The sequence below is a fragment of the Danio rerio genome, chromosome 3 (genome assembly GCF_049306965.1).
Source record: "Danio rerio strain Tuebingen ecotype United States chromosome 3, GRCz12tu, whole genome shotgun sequence".
Taxonomy (NCBI): Eukaryota; Metazoa; Chordata; class Actinopteri; order Cypriniformes; family Danionidae; genus Danio; species Danio rerio.
In genome coordinates, this window is record NC_133178.1 from 43,797,501 (window position 1) to 43,825,000 (window position 27,500).

Here is a 27,500-nt window from a genome sequence, read left to right on the forward strand (position 1 = left end):
ATGTTTAAATCTAACTTTATTTCTGTCTACCTTTTCCTTAAGTAATTAAATAAAAACACTAATAATAATTCTAGTTTTTGCCTATATTCCTAACTATGAAATAGAATATTAATTAATATCCTCCTGTTTATTTTTCCCCAATTTCTGTATGATTTTTTCAACACATTTTTTAAACATAATAGTTTGTATTTAAAATAATTTATTTTATCTTTGCCATGATAACAGTAAATATTATTTGACAAGATATTTTTTTCAAGACACTTCTATTCAGCTTAAAGGGACATTTAAAGGCTATATATATATATATATATATATATATATATATATATATATATATATATATATATATATATATATATATATATATATATATATATATATATATATATATGAGCAAAATATAAAAAGCAAAAAGTTATACTTTAACTATTAAAGACTAATCATTTACTAAATATACTAAAAATCAATTATGAATTATTTTTACTTTTTAACATTTAGGCACCCTACACACTTTCAAAGTAGTTGTTTTTTTTTTTTTACACACTCTAAATACTTGGAACATGAAATCCAAGCTGTGGGATTTAATTCTGTAAACCTGTTCCTCCAAAAGCATAATAAGATTTTGCTCCACTGGATTTCCAAAACACCTAAAGAACAGCAAAAGCTCTCAAATGTCAATAAAGCTGTTAAACAAATGTGTCAAATACAATCAAAGCAAAGACCAGCCTGTGAAAGAAACCAGTGAAGTAAGCAAAATGTGAAGGGTACTAGAATCCAATGGCGTATTGATTTCAACTGTTATTTAGTTTATAGAATTAATCAAAGAGCACAACAATGCAGATAATAATATCTTTGCTAGTACAGCCACAGTTTTTTTATGTACTCACCAATTTACTGCAGAGAATAAAATAGCCAAAACATTAAACAGTAAATCATACTAATAATACATTAAATCATTCATTTTCTTTTTGGCTTAGTTCCTTTATTAATCTGGAGTTGAACTGCAAACTTATCCAGCATATGTTTTACACAGTGGATGCCCTTCCAGCTGCAACCCATCATGGGGAAGCACCCACTGCACCACTGTGTCGCACCCTAATAAAATATAGTAATTTAAAAAAAGACATGCCTTTAGATTTATAAAATGGCCCAATCTTTGATATTTACAGAGCTCTGCTGTTTACCGCAAGTTTGATGGATGCGATATCAAGCTGTGTTGTGACATCTCACATAACACTGACCAAAGGTCAGCCGTATGACAGCACTATCATAACCATCACAAATTGTTATTATCTCTCATGACTACTGCAAACATCTGTTACAGCCAGCATAAAACACAGAGGATTCCAGTACATGTATATGACAAACACTTGACAGCTATAATGCGATGATTAATTCTTGTAATAATTCATCACAGATGATTTGTGCTCCAAATTTATGTATTTTTCCCCTCCTCTTGAGCCGCCGTTAGTTTACTGACCACATCCTTAATTTTCTCAAGCGTTATATTAAACATTTCCGCCGCGGCCAATTCAATACCCGCTCTTGTAAGGGAGAGCGCCGAATCAATTTTACTGCCCTGACTGCAAGCTGTCGTGGATAAAATAAAGGACTCGAGTCAGCTCAAGGTAACATACCATAAATCTTTGACAGCTATAATAGAAACGTAGACGGTTGTGGAAACACATACTGTACATTGTACAATGAGGGCAAGGAAAAAAAAAAAAAAAAAAAACAAGCTTTCGTGCAATAAAATTAAGTTTGCCCTTCTGGTTCCTGACATGCCCAGACATGCTCCGAGCTCCCTGCATTTAACGGTTTACACGCACTGTGGCTTCCAATATGTTCACTAAAGTAAAAGGGAGGAGGATAGAGGCAGTCGAGCATTTTATAAGCTGAGCAAATGGCTTTGCCACATTTAGGAGTTAGTAGAAGCACTATGAGGCAGGCAGCAGTGCTTAAACCTACCAAAGTCTCTGTTTTTATATATATATATATTTTGGCTGAGTCACTTGCTAAATCGATGTAGCCTGACAGGTGATGCACTTGTGCCAAAGCTTGTGAGAATGGTCTCTGGACACTGTGTGAATATAATGGAACTGCTGTGTGTGTGTGTGTGTGTGTGTGTGTGTGTGTGTGTGTGTGTGTGTGTGTGTGTGTGTGTGTGTGTGTGTGTGTGTGTATTTAAGCTGAGGGTTTGGGTGCATGTGACAAATTTAGAGTCGAATCTGAAATGTCCATGTCATGAGCACTGACACATTTAAGCATAAATCAAGCTATAAATATGGCACACGCCGCATGTGTCAGTGGTGACGCGTTTATTTGTGTATGCTGGTGCCAGTGTGAGTGACAGAATTCACTTTATTAAGCGATTAAATCTCTGGCTGCCGGTGTTTGACTCTAAACGATCATTCGAGTATTCAATCAATCATCAACATCTGCTCTTTCCCACGTGTCGCATGAGATGGGGAGACTGAGAGGCTGAGAGACAATATTTACACGTGCGGGCCTGCTGAAAGTGCCTGCGACGTAATTATGAAAATTACAGAATCTCACTTGAAAAGGCTGTTCTTTTTTTTTTTTAATGGGCCAAATCTAAAGGTATTGAGTGTGCTTCTAATTCATGCTTCGGTTGTGCCTTGTGTTTCATATTATTTAATGAGTGCCATGTGCATATAATTACTGTAATTGGTAACATCTTCTGACAGGATTTTAACTGTATTAACATTCATTATACATATTCAGCGAATGCAAAATACCAGTCATGCCAAATTACTGTTATTCATGCGTTGTGCAATACGGCATGCAGAGAGCTCGAACAAATAGCAAGGTAAAATGGAATGGAATAAGAAAAAGATTTAAAATTCAGATTATTTTCCCAACAAATACCTAAAGTTAAAGTTTAAAGATCGTGACTGTCTGTCTGTCTGTCTACGTATCTATCTATCTATCTATCTATCTATCTATCTATCTATCTATCTATCTATCTATCTATCTATCTATCTATCTATCTATCTATCTATCTATCTATCTATCTATCTATCTATCTATCTGTCTATCTGTCTATCTATCTATCTATCTATACTCAAAAAATCTAGATTTTTAAATGTTTCATCATTAATTGTTATTTTAGCATATCTATTAGCTAGTGTGCTCAAAAACAGTGCCAAAATTCACATTTTTAAGATATAAAACTAATATAAACATGTAGAGCTTGGAGTTTGTCACTTCCTCCCAAATAGATCAATAGCTTTATTCACGTCAAATCACACAGCAGGTTCTCATCACATTTGCTTTTCATTTGATCCACTTGAGCTCAACCACATTCAGTAGCAGAGCTGTGATAATACAAAACACTCTCCTTTTTTAAAGGAGTTACTCTATGTCCCATCCACTCTTCATGTTTTGGTTGAGATTACATCAAACATCAAATAAAAATGTACATTTCAAAGCACTTCATGGAACCTTTAACTCAATCAATTAGTGTTGGGACCAAGTGGCAACCTCCCACTCTCCCTTATGAAGCTAATATGGAAGTAACTGAAATTGTAGTCCTGGCTCCATAATAGAGCACATTTCTATTGACTACAATGTCGAAATGCCCAACTTTACAGCAAAAAAAAACTATTACCCTTCATGACAACTGTGAGGGGATACATTTTTTATAACTCATCAGTTTAATTTTTATTAAATTATATTAAGTCAACATATTTAAGGGCATGGCCACTTGAGTGACAGCTACTGTAGGTCTCGCTGGTTGCCATCACTACACCTCATCTGATTAGTCGCTGAACTCGGCATATATATCATATTTTTTTTTTGTTTTATGTGGCTTTACACAGTCAGTTGCTTTTTGGAATTATTTCTTATAATCAGATAATGTGGCATGCTGTGTGCAATTAATTGTGCTCCAAACCATTCACGTGGCCTACATTTCCCTGGTGAGTGACATTTTTATATACTTATATGCCATATATATAAATTTATTTTTTTTATTTAAGATGATTTATCATTTATGTTTTTTTTTTACAGATTTTCTGACAGATTGATTAGCTGTAGGCTCTAGAACAGTTTTAAACACTCTAGACCATGCATTTACTAACACAGACTATATTTGAAGTATTTTGAAGTAATTTACATTTTCCTCCTGTACAAAAAATGTCATAAGAACAATGTTTAGTGGTTTAATGCATTATAACAGTGTTTTTAAAAGACTAAACACTTATATAATATACAACCAAGCACATGTGGTCAGAACACAAACGAGTTGCAGGTAATGAAGTATTAAGCATTTCTCCCGAAGTAAACCCAGCTAAGCAAAATGCAAGCAGGCATCTGTAGCTCCACTCACGCTCCACCTCTTTTCCCTTGTTTGAAAATTTATTGGTGACATTAAGGATACTACGTCCATATCTTTTACAGTCCATGGTTGGGACAACATAAATTAATTGTGTGGAATCCTGCATTGTCTTTCTGTCTGTCTGTGTTTTAGGGTTTCAATTTGTTCTCAAAGCCATGACTGAGAGTGTGTTCAGAAATATGTCTATGTTTGTGGAAACAGATATGCATTTCTGTAATATGCATACATCAAAGTCTAATAGATTTTCAGAAAATAAATGGACATGGGACATGGTTCTATCTATCAGTTGCTGACTGAATTTTGAGCTATGAATGTAGCAGATTAAATAAATGTATTTTGCAGAAGCAGAGTTTAAGTATATTAAATGACGGAACAGCATCAGCAAACATCGCTGGAGAGAAGTCTGGGACCTTCACAAACATAAGAATAAATCATTCACAATAACCCTAGTAACATAAATAAAATAAGATTTTAAAACACAAACATAATAACTATTCCCTAAAGAAAAAGTATAACAGATTTGCAGAGATAATAATGACAATTTACTCACCATTTATTAATTCTCAAAATAGTGTCAAACATTTACAAGTTGCTTTTTTCTCTGTTGAACACAAAAGTAAGAAATTTGAATAACGTTGGAAACTGGAAGCCATCCAGTGTTGGAACAAAACACGCAAGTTGATGGTAACCGGTTTCTACTCAGCAGGCACAGGACGTTAACATGACATCCAATTGAAATTTTACCCAGCTTTCCATTTTGTTTGGAAATTAAAATCGGGGGCGACGCAGTGGCGCAGTAGGTAGCGCTGTCACCTTACAGCAAGAAGGTCGCTGGTTTGAGCTTCGGCTGGGTCAGTTGGCATTTCTGTGTGGTGTATTGACTCTTTGTTATATATCCATCTGTGTTTCCCCCTCCCATTATTTTGTTTATGGTTTGTTTGTTATGTTTGTTAATATAGTAAATATTGTACATTACACAGTAAGAGGCAGTAGGGGATGGATGCCACACTTTTTCTTTTTGTATATATTTTCTCCTATTTTTGTTCTTAGTCAGGGAAGTAAGGGCAGATTTTGTATTTTTATTTATAATATTTTTTTGGTGTAGTTAGTTTCATTTGGGTGTTTAGTTAGTGTGTACTTTTTGTTTATTACTTTTTTGTGGGTCTACTCGGAGGTAGTTGGCCTCAGGTTTTTGGGTGATAAAAAAAATAAAAAGACAAATAAAAAGACAAATAAAAAGAAGCGACACCAAAGGGTCCTAAAAGTAATTTTTATATTTGTCTGGCGATCTTTATTTTGCGACCTTGACCCTAGAGCAGGGTCGTAACAAAAAGTGTGGGGTCGTCATTTGTTTTTGTATATCAAAAACATTTATCTTGAACCCTTCTAGTGGGCGCGCAGTGGGGAAGTCATTTCAATTTACTCTTTGTTTGGCTGCTTTCTTTTTGGTGTGGAAAAGAGTATCGAATAGTGTTAATATGGAGTTTGATTTGACTGTCTTCGCACTTTCTCCGAGCACGGAAACATTTGATCGCTGCCGTAAGGATGACTTATTTAATATTGTAGAATTCTTTCAAATTGTGGTGGCGCATAAGGCTTCAAAAAAATAATTCAAAGATGTGCTTTATGAAGTATTCCTTTTGATGCCTGTTTTTCTAGGCTTTATTGGTGATAATGGTCAGGAATGTTGGACCATTATTATCTATATACCATATCAGTAGAGGACAAACTAGCCAGACAGTGTGTAAATTGTTGAGGGGGTTAAATAAAAAAAGCAGTATTTTTAAAAAAAAGTGTACTTTTTTGCTTTTATTCTTGCCATAATATATAAATATATATATATATATATATATATATATATATATATATATATATATATATATATATATATATATATATATATATATATATATATATATAAACTTACTAATTCTCAGTTTATCCATCTGATTTTACGGTCAGTTTCTTTTGACCACCCCCTGTCATTTTAAAGAATATCAAAATGGTGAACGGGTTAAAGCCTCATCCATTTCATGAGGTATACGCAGTCAGCAGATGTGTGTGATGCGGCGCCAGGCGAAAGTATAAATCCAGCTTTAGACAGTGGCAACCAAAATCTAACCTAATATTAACATCTTATGATGTTGCATGTCTGGGTAAAAGTCTACAGTTTTTAACAGAAGAAAGAAACTCAAATACATTTGAAACAATCGAAAGGTTAGCAATTAAAGCCAGAATTTTGTTGTTAACTATTACTTGTCACCTACATAAAACTAAATAGTTATTGATTCCAACATGTGATTGTCCATCTGCCGCTGATCTTAATTAACACTGCGACGAGTTCGAGAATCAAACTACGAGAAAGTGTGAGCTCCAAACTGTCTGACTCCACAATTAACACCCCTTCTGCATCCCATGAGCTTTTCTCTTGGAAGAAAGACTGACCTACGGTTCACACACCATCTTTTATAATCGCAACAGTACATTTTTTGGCTGCGATCACACTAAGCCAATCTAATTGTTAGCAGGTCATTCTCTGTCAGCGAAAACAATCCTTAGTGATTATGCAAAACAATGACTGCAAAAGAAGAATGACAGAGAAAAAAATAACCATGAAGCAGCACAGCAAACAACCCAAGTCTCCTTTTAGCCGTCTCTGGCAACCAACACCTCCGAAATTACAGCCTGTGCCACTGTAGTCAAGGGATTTAAGCCTGAATGTTGGCAAACGGGCGAGTATAAGGATTTTTCTTGATTAGCACATAAAGACACTGGGCACAAGCTGTGATGGAAATGAGAGTGAAAAAATGCCTGAAAAGTCTCTGCAGAAAGAAAGTGTGCGAATCAAATTCGGCAAATCTCCTTGTGATGCTACCAGGAAACATATGAAATGCCCTATTGTCACAGACTTAATTAATTGTCTTAGAACTCTTGACTCGTCTTGGAACAAAAGACAATGAGAAAAAAAAAATCCTTTCTAATATTGAATATCACACAGCAAAAAACGCCTGGGGAATTAGTAATGAACTCATTTCATTCGGACGGTTATCGGAGCGATTTGAGCCTTCCATCGCTTTTTGTGCGATTATTGATTGTCCAAAGAAAGGTAACATAAATAGGAGCTAATTAGCATTCCTGGGCTCTCTAAACCCTGCTTTTATTAATCTGAGCCAACAGAGAGAGGAAATCTTCACCTTGCGTGCTGAATAAAGAAGCGTGTCTCCGGCCAGACTGCTTTCATATTGCTCACATTCAGAATGATTATGGTAAATGGAGACGGGCACAAGTGGAGATTGGATAACACTGACCTTTTGCAGCTTGGCGAAAAACTGACAGAATATTGGAAGACAGTCATCTATTAGGACGGATGGAATGATGGTGTAGGATGGCACATCTGTAACCGAATTCTCCTAGGAGAATCAGTCTGGTTTGTCGATGGAGGGACTGGCGCGGGGATGGTGGAAAAAGGCTTGCGAAAAGGCTGCCAGTGGCACTACGGGCACAGTGGGGATCAGGACAGCTTGCTCACTGTTTACTCAAGCTAATAACTGCTTTCTACATACTCACAAACACTGATTACTGCAGTCGCAGCAGGACGGCCTGTGGAGCGCGCACTTTATGGAGCGCCACATTAATTCACTGTTATGACACCGGCGCATTAGTGATGTCACTCCCAGCCTCGTCTGGAGAGACTTAATGGTAATTGGTTTGGCGGACGGTAGTGAGGTTTTGGTTTTGGTGTGGCTTATTTCACCTTTTTTATGCTTTTGAAAAATTCCCTGAGATAAAACGGATGGCTCCTGCTTGAAACTTTTCAGGAGGATGAAATGCCATGAAAATTGTTGCAGAAGGAAAATGAACATACACTTCATACACTTGGGGTTGAGCTTTCTGTGGGAAGCAAGTCTAGATTGTATAGATTCACAGCTAACATTTAGACTAAGGGTGTGTTTACAGTTGTATTTGCATATAAAATTAGTTTTGGGATATATATATATATATATATATATATATATATATATATATATATATATATATATATATATATATATATATATATTTTTTTTTTTTTTTTTTTTTTCATTTTTAAAGGTACCGTATGTAAATTATTTGACTCTTCCTCAGCATAAAAATACCAGAATATGGTTGCAAATATTTTTAAAAACCTGCTAAGTGAAGATTCTTGTTTATATAAAAAAGTTAAAGTCAGATATTAAGATATTTATATTTGAAAATGTCCATTATGTGCCGGAAAGTCTTTAGTTGTTTTGGTTACTTAACCTGCCCACTGCCAGTTTAGACAGTTACATTGCAGCAACTGGTTTGCCTTGGAGTGATTAATTCAGTCATGAAAAACATAAAATTCATGGGTTGGTTAGGACAAAGACTAACTTTAAATATGGAAAATATTGTGTCTATTGTGTGCTGTTGTTTTTTTTTTTTATTTATTTATTTGGAACACGATTTAAATCAGCCTTTATTGGTGTCGCCAATCTGGCAACCTGCTCTTGCATGTTATGGAACAGGGGTGCAATACCTAGTTAAACCACTGGGTGTCAAACTCACATACAGGACCTTTAAAAGACAAGCTAAAGATACAAAAAGGCATATTTTGTGACAGAACTTACTGAACATTCAAAACAATGCTGTGTGCAGGGTTAAATGTGCTCTTTGTTTGTGCGTATACATGTTTTATTAGCAACTAACTAATTTTATTTGTGTTTATTTACTCAATTATTCATTCTTATTTAAAACATTTTTAGCAACATTTTAAAGATATTTGAAAGTAAGATACCCTTTTAAACTCTTGTTTCATCAAAGAATCCTAAAAATAAGTACAATTTACACATTTAGTCATTCATTCATTATCTTTTCGGCTTAGTCCCTTTATTAATCCGGGGTTGCCACAGCAGAATAAATCGCCAACTTATCCAGTCTGTTTTTATGCAGCGGATGCCTTTCCAGCTGCAACCCATCTCTGGGCAACACAATTTACACATATAGTAGCAAACTGATACAGTTATATAAAAAAAAAAAAAAAAACATATGTGTGTCATTATATTATATCCTTGCATTTTTATATATTCAAATGGAAAACTTTTGATTTGATATTTAAATTTTGTTCAGTTTTATCAAATAAACCTTAAAGAAAAGTCTTTTAAAAACAAACAAACAAAAAAAAACAAATAAATAAATAAAATCATACAAATCCTGGGCATACCAGCCAAAACTCCTGTTTTTCATGGAATTCTGCAGTATTTCAGACCCATCTTCCGCCACCCTCCCATTTTGTTATTTCTCTCTGAAAGCTCCCGTAATTTTTACCCCCCACCCACCATCCTTGTCCTGCCCGGGTCCTCAGCTTTGTTGTACAGTCTGTAACACCACCTGGTCGTCAACTTATCCAATCGCAGTGCCTGCCCGAAACCCACTTCATTGTAAAGTAACCGATCCTTAAACACAGTGCTTACCTGGTTTTTAACAGTATTACCTCACCCCTGAAGGCCTAAAACCATGACCCCCACGCACCACCCAAGGTCTTCCGAAATTTCAGAGGCAAATGTTTTGATGTACAAATTATACAATTTTAATATAATTTGCTCATTTCCCAATGAGGGGTGTGTTTAGGGTTAATGCAACCCTTTAAAAACTTAACATGTGCATATGGATTCATACAAATTTGTCACTTTTCTGACAATATAAAATAGTTACCTTATAAGATCAGACTTTACAAATTGTAGACTTCTAAATGATACAATAGGGTATATGCAGAAGCATGCAGAAGGACTTTTAATTTGTCAGTAACCTGGGTCAAACCTTCCGGTAAACTGTATGCTGCTACAAAATCATCACTGCCTAAATGATATACGCTGGGGCTCAAAATGTAAAGTTATGTATTTAAAGTATTAACATTTATTTTACTCCAGTATTTCCAATGGCATTTCTGCGCTAGCCTGCTGATACGGGCGCATATGGGTAAACGGCTTTTCATCTTGGTTTACACTTCAAGCAGCACTTCAACTAAATGAATGCTGAAGTCTATTTAACTGATCATATTTTAATTACATTACATTGTGGATGCTGTAAAAAGAACCATATAAAATTGATAAAGACGCATGAACTATTAACCTAAAGTATATCGGTATGAGAAGAAACCCTAGCTCTGCATATATCCTATATTTGCCATATTTCTGATTCCATTATTCAACCAAACCAACTCATGGTCATTTAACCAGGGTTGCCTTATCATCAATTCTCTCAATTCAACTCTATTCATCACTAAAACCACTGCCTTTCCTAGCACCCCTCTTGGCTTTCAACAATAGCTGAGCAGCTCATCTCCAAACAACACACTCAAGATGAAGAATATGATCCCGGTTCCAAATTTAAAGAAATGGAGTGCTGTGTGGACTGAGCTCCTGGTGTAAGTGTGAGGTTGTGTCGGTCATTATCAACAGGAGGAGTCTGTGAGGAGCACGCCTGACTCATAAACCAGCTAGTAATGGTGCCATGCTGCTGTTTGGGAATGCTTACTACAAATGTCACCTCAGCGCACCGGCTGGCACAGTGCCCTCTCTTCAGCACGTCCTCCGTTCAGTGCCATAAAAGCTACCAGCCGACGGTTCTTGGAGAGAAGCGTGACTCAGTTATCTCTACATGCACCAGCAGTGGCCCTACATGGAGAATCGGCACTGGGTGACTAATGCTGGCTCTCTTTAACATTTCACAATTCACCTTCTTTTACTTCACGCTCCGCTTATCTGCCGACACATACTGTGACTATCTCCAGCTGCTCGCGGCCGAGATGCTCAGCGATTCCTGCATTCTTAAACTCAGTGGGAAAGTGAACAACCTGTCCTCGAAAAAGAGGCTCCACAAACAAACAAACAAACCAAATATAATAATAATCTGCTGAAAATAAGCATTAGCTGTGTTGGGTATACAAATACTTACTAATAAATAGGGCCAGACAGGATCAGCGGACTGTTTTTGCTATTTCTGCAGAGATTTTTGTAAAAAAAAAAAAAATCTGCAGATTTCTATGCAGAATGATCTTAGGAGTATCTAAAAACCTAGTTTATGAAATTAATAATAATAGATTTTAAACTTTTATTTAATGTTTACAATGCAAATCCAATTAGATTCACTTATTTTTTAAACAAAGCAAGTCTTATATAATATATTTAAAAGACAGACAATATTACTTGCCAAACTAAATTGTAAATTAATCATATAAACATTTTAATATTACTATTATTATATCACACTAATATTAGGGAAATTGATTTAAAAAAGAAATAAATATAAATTTACACACATCTACATAAGTAAATACATAGACTCAATGATGGACTAAAAATCTGCAAAAATCTGCAGATTTCTGCATGTGCTGTGTGGGTCTACTAACTAAAAACACAAAACAAAAACAAACATAAAAAAAACATACTGGGCACATTTTTTTGTACATTGGATTCCACTTTATTAAAAATATATTAAGCAAACTTGATTAATGTAACCATTTAGAATAAAACGGCATGTTTTACTATACCTTTTGCCATTATGTCGGGGTTGGTTCTTTTCCTTCAGCTGAACAGATACAGTGGAAGTAAAGGACTGAACACAGAGACAGAAAAGCCTAATTTAACCAATGTATGTATATATATATATATATATATATATATATATATATATATATATATATATATATATATATATATATATATATATATATATATATATATATATATATATATATATATATATATATATTCTATTTTTCTTTTTTTCCTTTTTAATTACCGATCATTTGGTTCGCTTTGGCTCTATGTAATATGCTGCCTGATTGCCTGTATGGGTTGCAATGAGGACTGTACACAGAGACTAGACAGTTTAATTTAACCCAATGCATGAAGTTGTGGATGCACTTTGCAGAGCTGGTGTAATGCTAATGTAAAGGATATCCAGATTTGAGTCCTAAAAATCCTAAAGACCATAAAACATTTTTAAGTATTCATGCAATACAGATAACCGGAGCATACTGCTAACTAAACACTTTTAACCTAAACTTAATTCTAATATAAAGCATATCCAGATTTGTAATACATGACACCTTTAGGGCTGTTTTTTTTTTATTTTTTTTTTATTAATTTATTTTTTTAAATGAATGATTTTCCCTGCACTGAGAGCAGTATGGTGATAAATACACGTTAGATATTTGTGTCCTTTTCACCTGCAGTGTCTTGCCTTAAACTCAGTGGGAAACTGAACAACCTGTCCTTTAAAAAGTGTCACCCACACAAACAGACAGAAAAAAAAAAAAAAAATATATATATATATATATATATATATATATATATATATATATATATATATATATATATATATATATATATATATATATATATATATATATATATATATATAAATAAGCATCTGCACCATGTTGGTTTGAAAAGAGTTTCCAAAATAGGAAAAATGGGCTTCATTAATCATTATGTATCTTAACTAATCAGTTTATTAGGATGTTGTCCTTATTCAGTAAAATAGCACAAAAAATAAAAATTTGCCAGGCAATGGTGGACATCTATTAAGCACAAGAGGCAAGGAAAGGAAATGATTCTCTCTTTAGCTGAATGAACACTGAGTCTAATTACAGTGTGACAGTGTTCATGTAACTTATCTGATAAAGAATGGCATTGATGATCTTGAAGTTACAGGTTTGAGATCCACCATGTGAATAATATATTATGAACCATGTGAATAATATATTTCAAAAATGTATACTTGAGTGCAGAGTAAATATACAGTTGAAGTCAGAATTATTAGCCCTCTTTGAATTTTTTTCTTCGTTTTTAAATATTTCCCAAATGATGTTTAACAAAGCAAGGACATTTTCACAGTATGTCTGATAATATCTTTTTTTTCTTCTGGAGAAAGTCTTATTTGTTTTATTTCAGCGAGAATAAAAGCAATTAATTAATTTTTTTTTTAAACACCATTTTAGGGACAAAATTATCAGCCCCTTTAAGATATATATTTTTCTCTCGATAGTCTACATAACAAACCATCATTATACAATAACTTGCCTAATTATCCTAACCTGCCTAGTTAACCCAATTAACCTAGTTAAGCCTTGTCACTTTAAGCTGTATAGAAGTATCTTGAAAAAATATCTAGTCAAATATTATTTACTCTCATCAGGGCAAAGATAAAGTAAATCAGTTATTAGAAATTAGTTACTAAAACTATTAATGTGTTGAAAAAATCTGCTCTCCGTTAAACAGAAATTAGGGAAAAAATAAACAAGTCATCTAATAATTCAGGGTGGCTAATAATTCTGAAATCAACTGAATATGTTTTGGAAATGTAAGGTATGTTTACATTACAAAGGTATGCTAAAACCTAAATTTTTATTTAGCATTTTCACAATTTCACATTTTCAGATCCCTGAAACAGATCCTCAAAAATGACTAAAATGCATGAATGCTTTATTTTGCAATGCAGACTAGTAGTTGGCAACATCACAATACAAAGAAATGTATTCATTGTCTGGAACATAGATTTTTTTAACCCTTTAACATGTGAGTTTAAATACTCCAGCTGACCCTCCTGCGTGAGTTTGGTGACAGTTTCTTAGGGCCTACTCACACTATGCCATCCGTACTGTGCCCAGGCCCGTTTCCCGGATCGTTTGAGAAGTGTGAGTGCGCTGAATCGGGCTCAAGCACGGTTCACTTGGCCGGCCCTGGCCCGGTTGGAAGAGGTGTGCCTGAGCGCGGATCACTTGGGCTTTGGCGCGGTACGCTTGTGTGTGAGTGCAAAACTCGCCAAAGCCCGAAACCGAAAGCGAGACGTGACTTTTAAGGGGCTGTTTCATATGGATTTATTAATCATTCTTACTGTTCAGTGAACGCAAACTGCCATAGTTTATTAAAGACGCAAACTCCTCACTGCATGACAGCTGCGCGCCTTCAGCAGACCTCCTTATTCCTGCAGCACGAGAGCTTTATGATTGTTTATGAGCGCCAAAAGTGGCGGATCTGTTCAGCGAAATATCTGACTGCGTGTCATCGCATCCCTAAGGACTGTTTGGCGAAATATTTGACTGCATGTCACTGCATAACAAACGACTGAAAGGATATAACTAGAGAAATCTCCACTGTGCTACTGGGTGAGAGCGTATGGCAAGCCGTTTTAGCATTTAAACCTTGTTCTGACTATCCATAAATATATTTAGAGATATAATTATATTTTGACTAGTCATAATTATAATTTCACTAGTCAGAATGACAATTAGAGATATCTGCAATTACAATTGTACTAGTACGAAATCAGATTGGAGATATCTGCAACTATATTATGACTAGTCATAGTCCTCTGTTGACTTTTATTGAAAAAATATTTGCAGATATCTCTAAATGAGTTTTGACTCGTCAAAAATCCAACTCAAGATATCTACAACTGTAATTCGACTATTAGTAAATTAATTAGAGATATCTTCAAATATATTTGTAAATATCTCTAAATATGACAAATTAAAGATATCTCTGAATGTATTATGACTAGTAAAAACTCAGTTAGAGATATCTCTAATTACAATTGTGACTAGTGAAAACTCATTTAGAGATATCTGCAAATATTTTTTTAATGGAAGTCAACAGAGGAATATGACTAGTCATAATATATTTGCAGATATCTCCAATCTGATTTCGTACTAGTACAATTGCAATTGCAGATATCTCTAATTGTTATTCTGACTAGTCGAATTATAATTATGACTAGTCAAAATATAATTAGAGATATCTCTAAATATATTTATGGAGTCAGAACAAAGATTTAAATGCTAAAAAGGCTTTCCATAGAGAGCGCTTCTGAACAGCGCAGCAGCGGTGACGTAAGCGTGCCGAGGCCCGATATGGTGTGAGCCCGGGCCGTCGGGGGAGACGGGAGGGGGGACAAGCGTGCTTTGGCCCGGTTCGAGGCAACTGTACCTAGTGTGAGTACGGCCTTAGAATCTATTGTGTTCAAAAGTTCCCATGGTGACACGTCAAATTTATCACATGACCCACCAGCCCCAATAATCTGTGTATATGTAATTTTTTGTTTCTTTTTGCCCTTTTCTGTAAATAAAGACAAATGTTCTAGTTATATTGTAAAATTTCTGATACTCTGATTCGTAAATATGTGATAGAACATATATTTGGTCTTTTAAACAGATGAATAATGATATTTGTTATATGATGGGTAATGGGCACAGCTGTTGTTGCTAAGGCATAGGGCGATCGGAAGTTAACAAGAAGTATTTTTATTATTTATTAAATTTCGCATTGATTGTATTTTATTAGCTAGATTGAATACAACTGAGAATAGGATATGATACTCTTATAAATAAAACAAAATCTAATAAAATTGTATTTTCATCATCTAGACTTCTCCTTCTCCTGCAGAGTGTGGACAAAGCTCATCATCCAGTTATATTGAAAAATAATTATTATTGCCATCTCCATAGACATCCATGTGTATTTTACAAGCCTTAAATGGCATATTTTGCTTGGATGTAGTTATGTGTATTTGATTGTCTGAAACATAAAAGAAATGTCATTTGTTTTGATTACTGACAAGTGCTGTGCACCTTTTTCTGTGCCGTCAGATATTAATTTTGGCAGTTGGTGATATGTGCTCTGTACATTATAATCACACCGGTGTGATCGTATACTTCAGGGACCAGCCAAGGCTGATCACACTGGTGTGACCGTACGCATGAAAAAGCTAATAATGTTTTTTCCCCTCCTTTTATTAAATAAAGTACAAAATGTACAGCACATTGGCCAATTAAGACAAAAAAAAATGAAATAAAGTAAAATGCGAATTGGAGTTGTTTAAAATCCTAAAACCTTTTCAGGTAAGCATGCGACATAGATAACCGAAGCATACTGCTAACTAAATACTCTCAAGCCAAACTTAATTAACGATTAAAACACATATTACTTTCAACTGAGCACTAAACACTTTCGCAATTATTTTTAAAATCATCACCCTCCCTCATGAATATAAATCGTGTGTCATCACACAATTAATATTCATTAAGCCCGGTAGCCCTACCTGATTTGATTTAAACAAATGAATAAATAAAAATCAAGCAGTGGTTCCCCATTGAAGAAAGTGTTAGTTGTTGCTATTAGCTAGGGGGCCTGTATTAATATTTCAGAGACAGTAGCAATGTTTTGAAATCCTCAGACAGAAGATACCAGAGTCTGCCTTTGATTGAGCAGACGATGCATTATTTAAGTATCTCTTAATGGCACTTAGGGAGGAAAAAGAATTGAATAAACTTCAGAGGAGGAACACCTAATTAAAACAACCTTTTTATTTATGCACATCGTCTGCAGTATGTGCGGTGCAGAATGATCCAGGTGGACCCGAGGCCTGTTTCGAGCGCTGATGGATGGGCCGCCTCTGGGTTTCGACTGTCTCCCACTGACGCAGGATGGTCGTATTGATTACACCTGCTGCCAGTCTTCCTGAGAGCTGCCAATACCGCTATCAGCCTGCCGACGAGGAGGGAACAGCCAAAATAAAGGCATCAAGAGTGCATCTTGAATGAGAAAGATGCTCCCACACCCCTGAGAGGCAAACAGATGGAAGCGTTTGCCTGATGGAGAACAAACCTCGGCTGCCTGAAACCCCTGGCTCTAACTGCACGCTTAAATATGCACTTCATTTCTGCTTTAGAGTAAAATATTCGGCATATTTCAGGTAAGAGGAATAAAAAAAAAGGATAAGCACCTAGACTGACAAGGTGATGAGATGCTATCGGTGGAAATCTATCCAAGCTCATTGGAAACGTTCAGGTAACAACATGTGTGTAAAGGTTTTATAAACAAACCAACAGTACATATATATATATATATATATATATATATATATATATATATATATATATATATATATATATATATATATATATATATATATATATATATATATATTCATTTTTCTATTAAATTGATGGTAAAATCTAGAACAACCAGAAGGTTTCATATATATATATTCTCGACTTAGTCCCTTTATTAATCTGGGGTCACCACAGAGGAATAACCCGCCAACTTATTCAGCATATAATTTTACGTAGCAGATGCCCTTCCAGCTGTAACCTATCACTGAGAAATATCCACACACACTCATTCACACACATACACTAAGGACAATTTAGCTTACCCAATTCACCTGTAGCAGATGTCTTTGGACTTGCCAACTGACTTAGCCAAGGCTCGAACCAGCAACCTTCTTGCTGTGTGGCGATCATGCTACCCACTGTGCCACCATGATGTCCCTTTTATATTTATAAACAATAACAATACATTAAATTTAAATCCTTAATTTTTTATGGTGGCCGAGAGAGCTAAATGTGCTGCAAGTTAAGAAAAGATCTTCATCCGTTTGACAGCATACATGCTGCAAATCCTCACAATGCAAACACATAAAAAAAAAAAAAAAAAAATGCAGTGCATTTTCACACAACGCAAACACATTACGAAAGCACACTGAATTTTCTCACACTTGCAAAAAGAACAGAACACAATAGAAATGTTTCAAGGGGACCCAAAAACATGACATACGCTGCTGTGCTGTGACTATTGGCAAATTGCTCATTGAAGTTGTAGGTTGATCTTTAAAATGTGGGTTTTTGTTTGTTTGTTTATTATAATATCCTGATTCTCTTGTATTTTGATTTTATTAGCCTTAATAACCACAACCTAAACAGTCAGGTCTGTCACGTTTTAGAATCCTCTTGAAACATTTCTGCTGTGTTTGGTGATATTTTAAAGTGTTGTGAGAAATTGCAGGGGTTTTTTTTTCATAATTTGTATTTTAAAATAAGTTTGCGTTGTGTGAAAACACAGTGTGTTTTATTAATTTGTTTGCATTGTGAGAATGTGCAGCAGATGTGCTGCCAAACAGATAAAAATCTTGTCTTTATGTAAACAACTAAAAACAACTAAAGTCCAGCTCACACTCTGAGATTTCAGCCACGATTCTGTCTGTTCTTCGAGATCTACCTGAGCTCAGACTCCCCTCTCGCCCTGCAAATGGGAGAGAGCGCCAGGCTAGAAAATTGTTTGAGCTCAGAGCTCCCTTCCGGGTCAGCATGCCAAACTAGCTTATTACCAATCATCAGCTAAATATATACAATATAAAATAACTTTTCAATACTTTATATACTTTGTTTCTGTCACTTTAAGAAAAGTAGGGGACTTGACGTCATTTTATTTTTATATCTGTTTGTATTTTTTTTTTTTTTTTTTAAGAGTTAGGTAGGTAAAGTGTTGTATATTTACTTTTGTTTGTGTCTGCAAACTTAATGGGATACATAATGCTTGACTATCTTTTCTACTCATTTTCAAGGATATAAGTATTAATACTTTTTAATTGAAAACTGTTTTGTTAAAATGCATAGCTGCATAATTTTTAAACTCAATCAACACCCTTTTTAGTGCCACTCATCAGCCATTTTTTTTATTTTTATTATTATATGTTTTATATTTTGTTCGATACATGTATGAACCGGTGTCATGATATGCTAATCTAAGAAAATTGAACATGATTTTTAATGCTGTCACTGAATATTTTACATTTCAATGTGCAAGAATTATCAAAACAAAAATATCGCCACAGGCACCTATTTTCATAATCCTGAGCTGGTGGAAACAGGGACGAAGATCTGTTTTCAGGTACTAGGTAATTATTCATCGCTATTTTGTCCCCCGCGGCGTTTCATGTCATCTGGGATGGTGTAGTAGAGGCTGATGACACTGTACATCACAGGACGAGAGTTAGAGGTCACTCACTAATGTCTCTCACACAAAGGACGCATCCAGCTGAAATGTAAAAGACGAACGCTACTGAAATCCTTTGTGCCGTTAAGCAAGTGGATGCTGAAAAATGCAGAATAATAATAAAAAAAGGAAAAAACGAGTGGCCGGCACACATGGCAGTGTGATTAATTCTGCCAAATAACTTCTGCCATAGAATTTAAGATTACAGAGAGCAAACGGCAGTGTAATTACACGATAAAAGTTAGACAATTACAGCCGCGCTCTTTCCCTGTACAAAACCAGTGGCATAATCACATGCAAATTACCCAGGAGCCTGTAATCGGGCACCTACTTGAATGGCATTGTGAAATCATCTGGGAGAAATATCTGTCTAACGTCACTTGTTCTGCTGTCAGAATTTGCAAAAGAGCAGAGGGAAAAGTAAGAAATGGGAAAATCATCACTGCACTGAAAACGCAATGTATGATACAATTAATCTCTTCAAAAAGCAATGGAGAAATCGTTTGTTAAGCCGTAAACTGATTACTGAGACTTTTGAAGTGGCTTTAACCTCTTAAGGCACAAGGTGTTTTTTTTTTTTTTACATTTATTTTTATTTCTCTCTCTACTATTTGGGCTTATTGGAACCTAATTAGAATAAAAATCTAAGTTTCATCTTTTAATATGATGTACTTTAAGAGAAAAATTATGTCAATATATGTGGACTCGAGGTCCGAATTTTCATAAAACACTTTTTTTCTGAAAGTTTTTTAATGCATATATAACATAGATATTTTATTTGATATTTTTATTATTATTAATATTATTATTATTATTATTATTATTATTATTATTAACTACCTTTGACTCTCAAAGAGTAAAAACAACTTTGTTTTCCCATTTTGGACAGTTAAAAATAGGGTTTAGGACATATTATGTGTATATTGCAGGATGACACTGTATGTCTGTAACAAAATACAATACATTCAACCATTTTAACCATTTTAAATAGCCACTGAAGAGCTAAAATGTGCTGTCCACGTACAGTATGCGGACACTCAAGCCCTAGGAGGTTAAGTTGTGTCAGGTAGACAGGCAGAATTAGCTGTAAGATACATTAATTTCTAAAAAGAAATACAATAATAAAGAAAAAAAAGTGTTAAAGAATGTTTAAATTAATAAATACATACATACACACAAATGTTAAATAAATGTTCACAGTAAAATAAAAAAATTAAAAAAAAATTGTTAAAACTAGTATTTTTCTCCTCCAATTCTAAAACTAAGGAAAGACAGAAAAGAGAATGTTAAAGGGGAAAAAATATTGTCTTCCAGTTCTAAAAAGAAGGGAAGCAGAATGTTAAAGAATGTAAAATAATAATAATAATAATAATAATAATAATAATAATAATAATAATAATAATAATAATAACTGATGTTAAATAAATTTTCAATGTTAAAGAAAGAAAGAAAAAAAAATGTTAAACTATTATTTTTGTCCTCCAATTCTAAAAATCAAGAAAGAAAAAATAAAGAAAACAGAAACAAAGGAGAATGTTAAATTAAAAATATTAAAACAAAATATATATTTTTTTCTCCTAGAAAAATAAAAAAACAGAAAAGAGAATGCTGAAAAAATGTGAAAGAAAGAAAGAAAGAAAGAAAGAAAGAAAGAAAGAAAGAAAGAAAGAAAGAAAGAAAGAAAGAAAGAAAAAGTATTAGTATCAATACATCAATCTTTATGCTAATACACATTAAAAAAAAAAAAAAAAACACCAAAATAAAAATGCATTCACTATATGCTAGCCCCAGTGTTCTCTAATAAGATACGCCCTTGTGGTCAAAATAACAAACATGAAACCAAACAAACAAAGACAGGAACTTTTTTTTTTTTTTTTTTTTTTTAACTCTCCCTTTAAAATCCTCTCCTTCGCCAAGGTTGCAACCAAAGTTTCAGCCCCACGAGCTTCATAAATTACAAACTCCAGCCTAGCAGAGCTAATCTAATCCCGCCAGTCGTCCAGTGGTGAACTTCTCCCTCACAGTCAAGGCTTATCAGTAGGCAAATCAGCTTAGTCATTGACCCTGCGGCCCATGCCTCTCATTAGCCCTGACAGTGGCATTGATGGAGGACTGGGCACAGGTCAGTGCTGGTGAGCGTACAGAGATTAACCAAAACACTCTCATGTTATTCAGCCTGAGGCCAGCTCTCGCTCACTTGTACTGTATGCAGAGGTGCAAAATACCTGAGCAATTTTACAGTAATATTTTGGGGGATTTTTACTTTACAGAATAAATATTCAAATCAACTGTTTTACTTTTTAATTCTTTTAATCTTAAAAAAAATAATAATAATAAAAAAACTTGTTAATTTATTAAAGTATATATTATTTTTCCTACATATTATGCACGTTACATATGGTTATCACAAGCAAGAATAAATGATTTGCATTTTTTTTTTAAACATAATTTAGTTGTTATAAAGCTATAAGGGGAAATGAAAAGACCACTTAAAATTATCTGGATTAACTCGTCTATACAGTATGTGTTTGTTTTATACAGTGATAGGGGAAAAGAAGGGTCATTTAGAACATTTCTTTGGCATAAAATACCCCAAAAGTGGAGTTTCCAGATGTTTATTCATTAACCAGTTTTGGTGGAATAGCCCTGATAATCAATCAAAGCACATACAACATTGTTATTGTATTAATTTATGACCAATGCACACAAATAATGAAGATTAAGAAACACACAACACTATATATAGAAGTACTTTCAACAATTTACTGTAAGTGCCTGGTAGAACATGTAAAGATCTGTAAAGACTCTCCAGTGGTTCTACGAGGTGGTTAAGGTGCTATAGCAGTGGTCCCCATCCTTTTTATCCCTGAGAACCGGACAATGCTTGAAAATTTTACAGCAACACATTATTAGGCTACAATGAAACCTAAACCTGATTATAATAGCCTATTATCCTACCTCTCACACTACTTATTGCTTTACTTATAATGTCCTTTAATGAACAGCAAATCAGAATAGTCAGCTGGGCAGCACTTCTAGTTTCATTTTCAAAGCTCGTGCATATGAGGCCGAGTCAGGCCAAAAAAAAAAAAAAAAAAAAAAAAATTCCCTGAAGTTGAGGGGGACTTTGTATTTTGTATAATGTCTTTTATTCTATAGTCTTTAGCTACATTGACTGTGCATGACGTCACTTCTGAATACAAACTCACTCAATAAAGTAGTCCCAGCCCTGACGTTTAATTGACAAGTTTCAGACGTCAGAAATTCAAATGCAAAAGTATTTGCCATTCTATATGTGTTTTGGCAGGAACATGCACAATGCAGAGAAAAATGAACAGCAAATGAAGCAATTAATATGGGAAATTCATTTATTCATTTTTTTTTTTTCGGCTTAGTCTATTTATTAATCTGGGGAATGAACCACCAACTTCTCCAGCATATGTTTTACGCAGCGGATGCCCTTCCTTCATATGTACAGTACAAAACACTTTGCAATGCAAATGACAACAACTTCCTCTGTCATTTTGCTGTGCCACTTTTATTAATACCCAAATATTATTTAAAAGCTTTTTCCATCTTCTTTTGAACTTTTACTCAAGGATATCTTCTGTCAGATACTTGCACTTTTAATTGCTTAAAACATTAATTCAGAGTCTTTACTTGAGTATCTTTTCTGAGAGCCTTTTTATGAGAGCTGCAGCGGGACATCGAGTGCATCCCACCACCGCCGCCACATCCTCCTCCACCCTCCGGTCCATTTTCCTCTTATTTTTGTATTTTTGTCTCTCTCCATCACTTGTTGAAGGCAGGATGACATGGATGGAGAGAGGCTTCTGAAAAGCCTCGGTTGACGTGCGGTTCGTGCGAGCACTCAAGGCATTATGGGTGCTGTGTGGTGAGTGCTCTAAAATGAGAGCGAATCAACCGTCCGACTGTGAGGAAGCAGAAAGTAGAGCAAGAGAAACAGTGTGTTCATGTCACATTATTGGCGCTGATAGAGTCATTGACACAGGGGGACAAGAGCCTTTTAAAGAAAAGACACAACAGGAGCTTGTACTGTGGCATTTTAGAAGAGGGACATCGCTGTTGTGATTTTTCTCTCGTCAATTTGAATGATTTCCCAAGGACTAGATCTTAAAAACTAAAGTTTTTTTATTGCCGTTGATGGTTCCATGAAGAACTTTTAACAGCCTTTTGCTGCAAGTAAAGGTGCTTCATTGTAAAAAAAAAATTATTTAGATTATGAAAATATGACTTTTTTTTTTTTTTATAAAACGGGTTGTTAAACATTAGTGTGAACACCTTTTTTGTTTGTTTGTTTCTTTTTTCTTTTTTTTTCTGCTTGAGTTATTTTTGTGACCGTTACTTAGAATTCATTTCGTTCTAAAGTTTCCATGTTGACACGTCAAGTTTATCACATGATCCATCAGCCCTAATAATCTATGTCAGGGCTATTCATGTAGTTTGGCATGAGGGCCGGTTCATGAAAAGCATCCCAGACGAAGGGCCGTAGAGATATGACTTGCTATATGAGTGATGACACTACATATGAGAGCCCATATGTTGTTTTTTTGCTCATAAAGACACCCAGGCTGGCTTTTCTACATTAAAATGTTAATATATTGTATTTAAAAACAACTGCATTGTCCAATTGTCGTTGTATTGAAAAATAATTAATAATGCCATCTCCATAGATATCATTTTACAAACTTTAAACGGTAGGTTTTGCTGGTACTTTTGTGTATTTGAATGTCTGTATCCTAAAATAAATGTTATTTGTTTCAAAGCAAGGATAAATTGTGATTTATGACAAGCGCTGGACACCTCTTTTTGTGTTTCAGAGTGCCCCCTTACATTTTAATTTTAGCAGTTGATGACACACTCTGTGTATTGTAATCACACAAGTGTGATCGTATGCCTCAATGACCAGCCAAGGTTGATCACACGGGTGTGATTGTACGTGTGAAAGAGTTAGGAGTGTTCTAACAAAATCTCGTTTGAAAGGTGCAATATATGGACTTAGATGCAGAGTATTGCATCCATTTTTGATATGCTAATTATTAAAATCACCATCAATCCAGCCCTTGCAGATTTCTTGAGAACAGTCACTGTGACTGAACTACATTTCCCATAATAAACCTCAAACACACCAGTTCCATCTGACCACTGATTGCAAACACACAGCTGTAGCTAATGAATACTGATTACCAGGACTATAGATAAATTTAATTCACACACACACACACACACACACACACACACACACACACACACACTTTGCAGAGGCTCGTTAGCTGTAAGTGAGTGTTCTCCAGCATTCTGCAAGGGCTTGTTATTGTGACAATACTATTGCAAATGCTTGTGTAAAATATTGATGAAAGTCAATAAGTGTGTTTCATGCTTCCATGAGATTTTTCTCTCAGTCATGTTGCATTTACTAAACCAATTAGCATACAGTGAAAACTGCAATATTGTGAAATATCAAAACATAATATAACTTTTTTTTTTTTTGTTCGAGTACATTTTTCTGTTATCTAATTTCTGTTCTTGCAAGGCAGTGTCACTTGAACATTTAGACATCATTCGGATATAACAATTTAGTGACAATAAACATAAATATTATTTTATAAAAACAGTGCTGCTTCACATTCGTTTAATGGAGAGCCATGATTGTAGTGCTTTATATTAATGAATAAAATGTTGCGAAGAAATAATAAAAACATTTTGTCATTTATTAATAAATTAATGTGGAGATGATATACACAATAACATAGTTTGGCTTAAAATGAGAGATATTATGATATGAGACTTAAAAAGACTTAGACTTAAAAAATAATATTATGATTGTTATGATTAATGCAAGACAGAAGTCACTAGAGAAAAACATCAACAACAACAACATAAATATCAGAAAGTGGATATGGAGTTTTAAAGCATCGCTTTAGAAATCTGTCAATGCACATAAAAAAAAAAAAAGATTTGGAAGCAATATAGTGTATGTCTGAATTGAAATTTTGTATGTTGAAATTATTCTGTCATTTGTGCAACTAACTGCAATTGTGATTAATGACTATTAAATCCAACATAAAATTACAATATAGAATACCCTATATTAGGCGGATGCAAACTGAAAATAGATACATAAAAGCTACAAAAAGAAATACATAAGACAGAAAGAAAGAAAGAAAGAAAGAAAGAAAGAAAGAAAGAAAGAAAGAAAGAAAGAAAGAAATGAACTGTGTATTATAAACTGCAGTGTTCCTTTGTGCAAACATTATAACGTTTACAACAGCGTGCTTCTAACCATTATGGACATATAAACTCATCAGCTTGAAAATAAAAGAGCAGACCACATGAATACTTCAGCTTCATTTCTGATACACCTTTTAGACTAAATTGTTATCATGGTATAAAAAAAAAAGACATGCAAGAATACCAAAACCAGTGTGTCTGGCACGAAATAGACAAGTTGCATGCAATGGCTTGCATTCTCTTCTGGGATTATGATTTGCCCTCATGCAGTATTTTAGTATTTTAAGCCATCATCTTTGTCAGTCCTCTTCTGTCCTGCTGAACAATAAGTGTTTTTTTTTTTGTTTGTTTTTTTTTGTTTGTTTTTTTTACTTTTCTTCAGATTGTCAGATCATGGTTTATTCTGCATGATAATACAGCAATTAGTATTGATATAAAATGTTAAATTAGTCAGGGGGAGGCCATTAACCATACGCTTATTTGTTAATTCATTCATGCAATTATTAATTTGTTTATTCAATAAATTATTATTCATTCATTCATTCATTCATTCATTCATTCATTCATTCATTCATTAATTTATTCATTCATTCAACAGTTTGTCCATTGGTTCATACATTCCTTTGTTTGTTCACTCTCATTCGTTAATTTATTTATTCATTTGCTTGTTTATTAATTCGTTCATTTGTTTGTTCGTTATTCATTCATTCATTCATTCATTCATTCATTCATTCATTCGTTCATACATTCATTCATTTGTCTAAAATGTATTTATTTGTTCCTTTGTTTGATCACTCTCATTCATTTATTTATTAGTCTGTTAATTTGTTCACTCTCAGTATTCATTTAATTAATTTATTTGTTTGTCTGTTCATTCATTTATTCATTAATTAATTCATTCATTGGTTCATTTGTTTATTTGTTCATTCATTTATTCATTCATTAGTTTGTTTGTCATTCATTCTTTCCTTTGTTCACTTTCAATCATTCGTTCGTTCATTCATTCATTCACTCACTGACTCATTCATTCATTCATTCATTCATTCATTCATTCATTCATTTTTCAGTTATTTAATCTCATTCATTCATTCATTCATTCATTCATTCATTCATTCATTCACTCATTCATTTATAAACTAATTCATTAATTTGTCTTTTTATTTGTTCATTCATTCATGTTGTTCATTTGTTCATTGATTTGTTTGTTCCTGCCTTCATTCTTTTATTTATGCATTTGTTTATTTGTTCATTCATTCATTTACTAATTATTTTGTTTATTCATTAGTTTGTTTGTAGTTTGCCTTCATTCATTCATCTTTTCAATTACTAACTCTCATTCATTTGTTCGTTCATTCATTCATTCATTCATTCATTCATTCATTCATTCATTCATTCATTCATTCATTCATTCATTCATTCATTTATTCATTCATTCATTCATTCATTCATTCATTCATTCATTCATTCATTCATTCATCTGTTTTTTTGTTCACTCTCATTAACTAATCCATGTAAGATCATATTAATATCAGACGGACATAATGCGTTCAGCCACAGCCACAGACATATCACTAAAAACTGGATTAAAAAAAAAAAAAAAAAAACATAGGCTAGAAAATATAAATTTACATAATCAAATAGCACTGTTTGGAACAAACATCTCATTGTTTTGACAGAGACCCCTTGTGATGCACAAGCTGACAAAGTCTCAGATAATTTCACAGAGAATTGTCATATTTTTTGCAAGTTTGTGTCTCTGTTTCGCAGTAGCAAATCACAGGGGAAATGAAACTCGATACAGACAGAGAGAAACACTCCACCCCCAACACACTTACATGCAACATGTGTTAAGAGAACTAAAAATAACCCAACACAAAAACCTGCCGCTATTGATTGGATTGTCACTGGTGAGATGAAAACGAACAATCCAGGCTGTATCCATATTTGAAAAAAAAAAAAAAAAAAAAAAAAAAAAAAACACACACACAAAAGACACTAAACAGTTCACTGTAGTTTCCATCTAAGATAAATAGTATATGCTATAAACATCT

General features: G+C 34.0%; 1 protein-coding gene across 1 annotated transcript in view; it reads right to left on the bottom strand.

Annotated features, from left to right (window-relative positions):
* Positions 1-27,500, bottom strand: part of hs3st4 (heparan sulfate (glucosamine) 3-O-sulfotransferase 4) — a 214,011-nt gene that overhangs the window by 111,214 nt on the left and 75,297 nt on the right. The window lies entirely within an intron of this gene.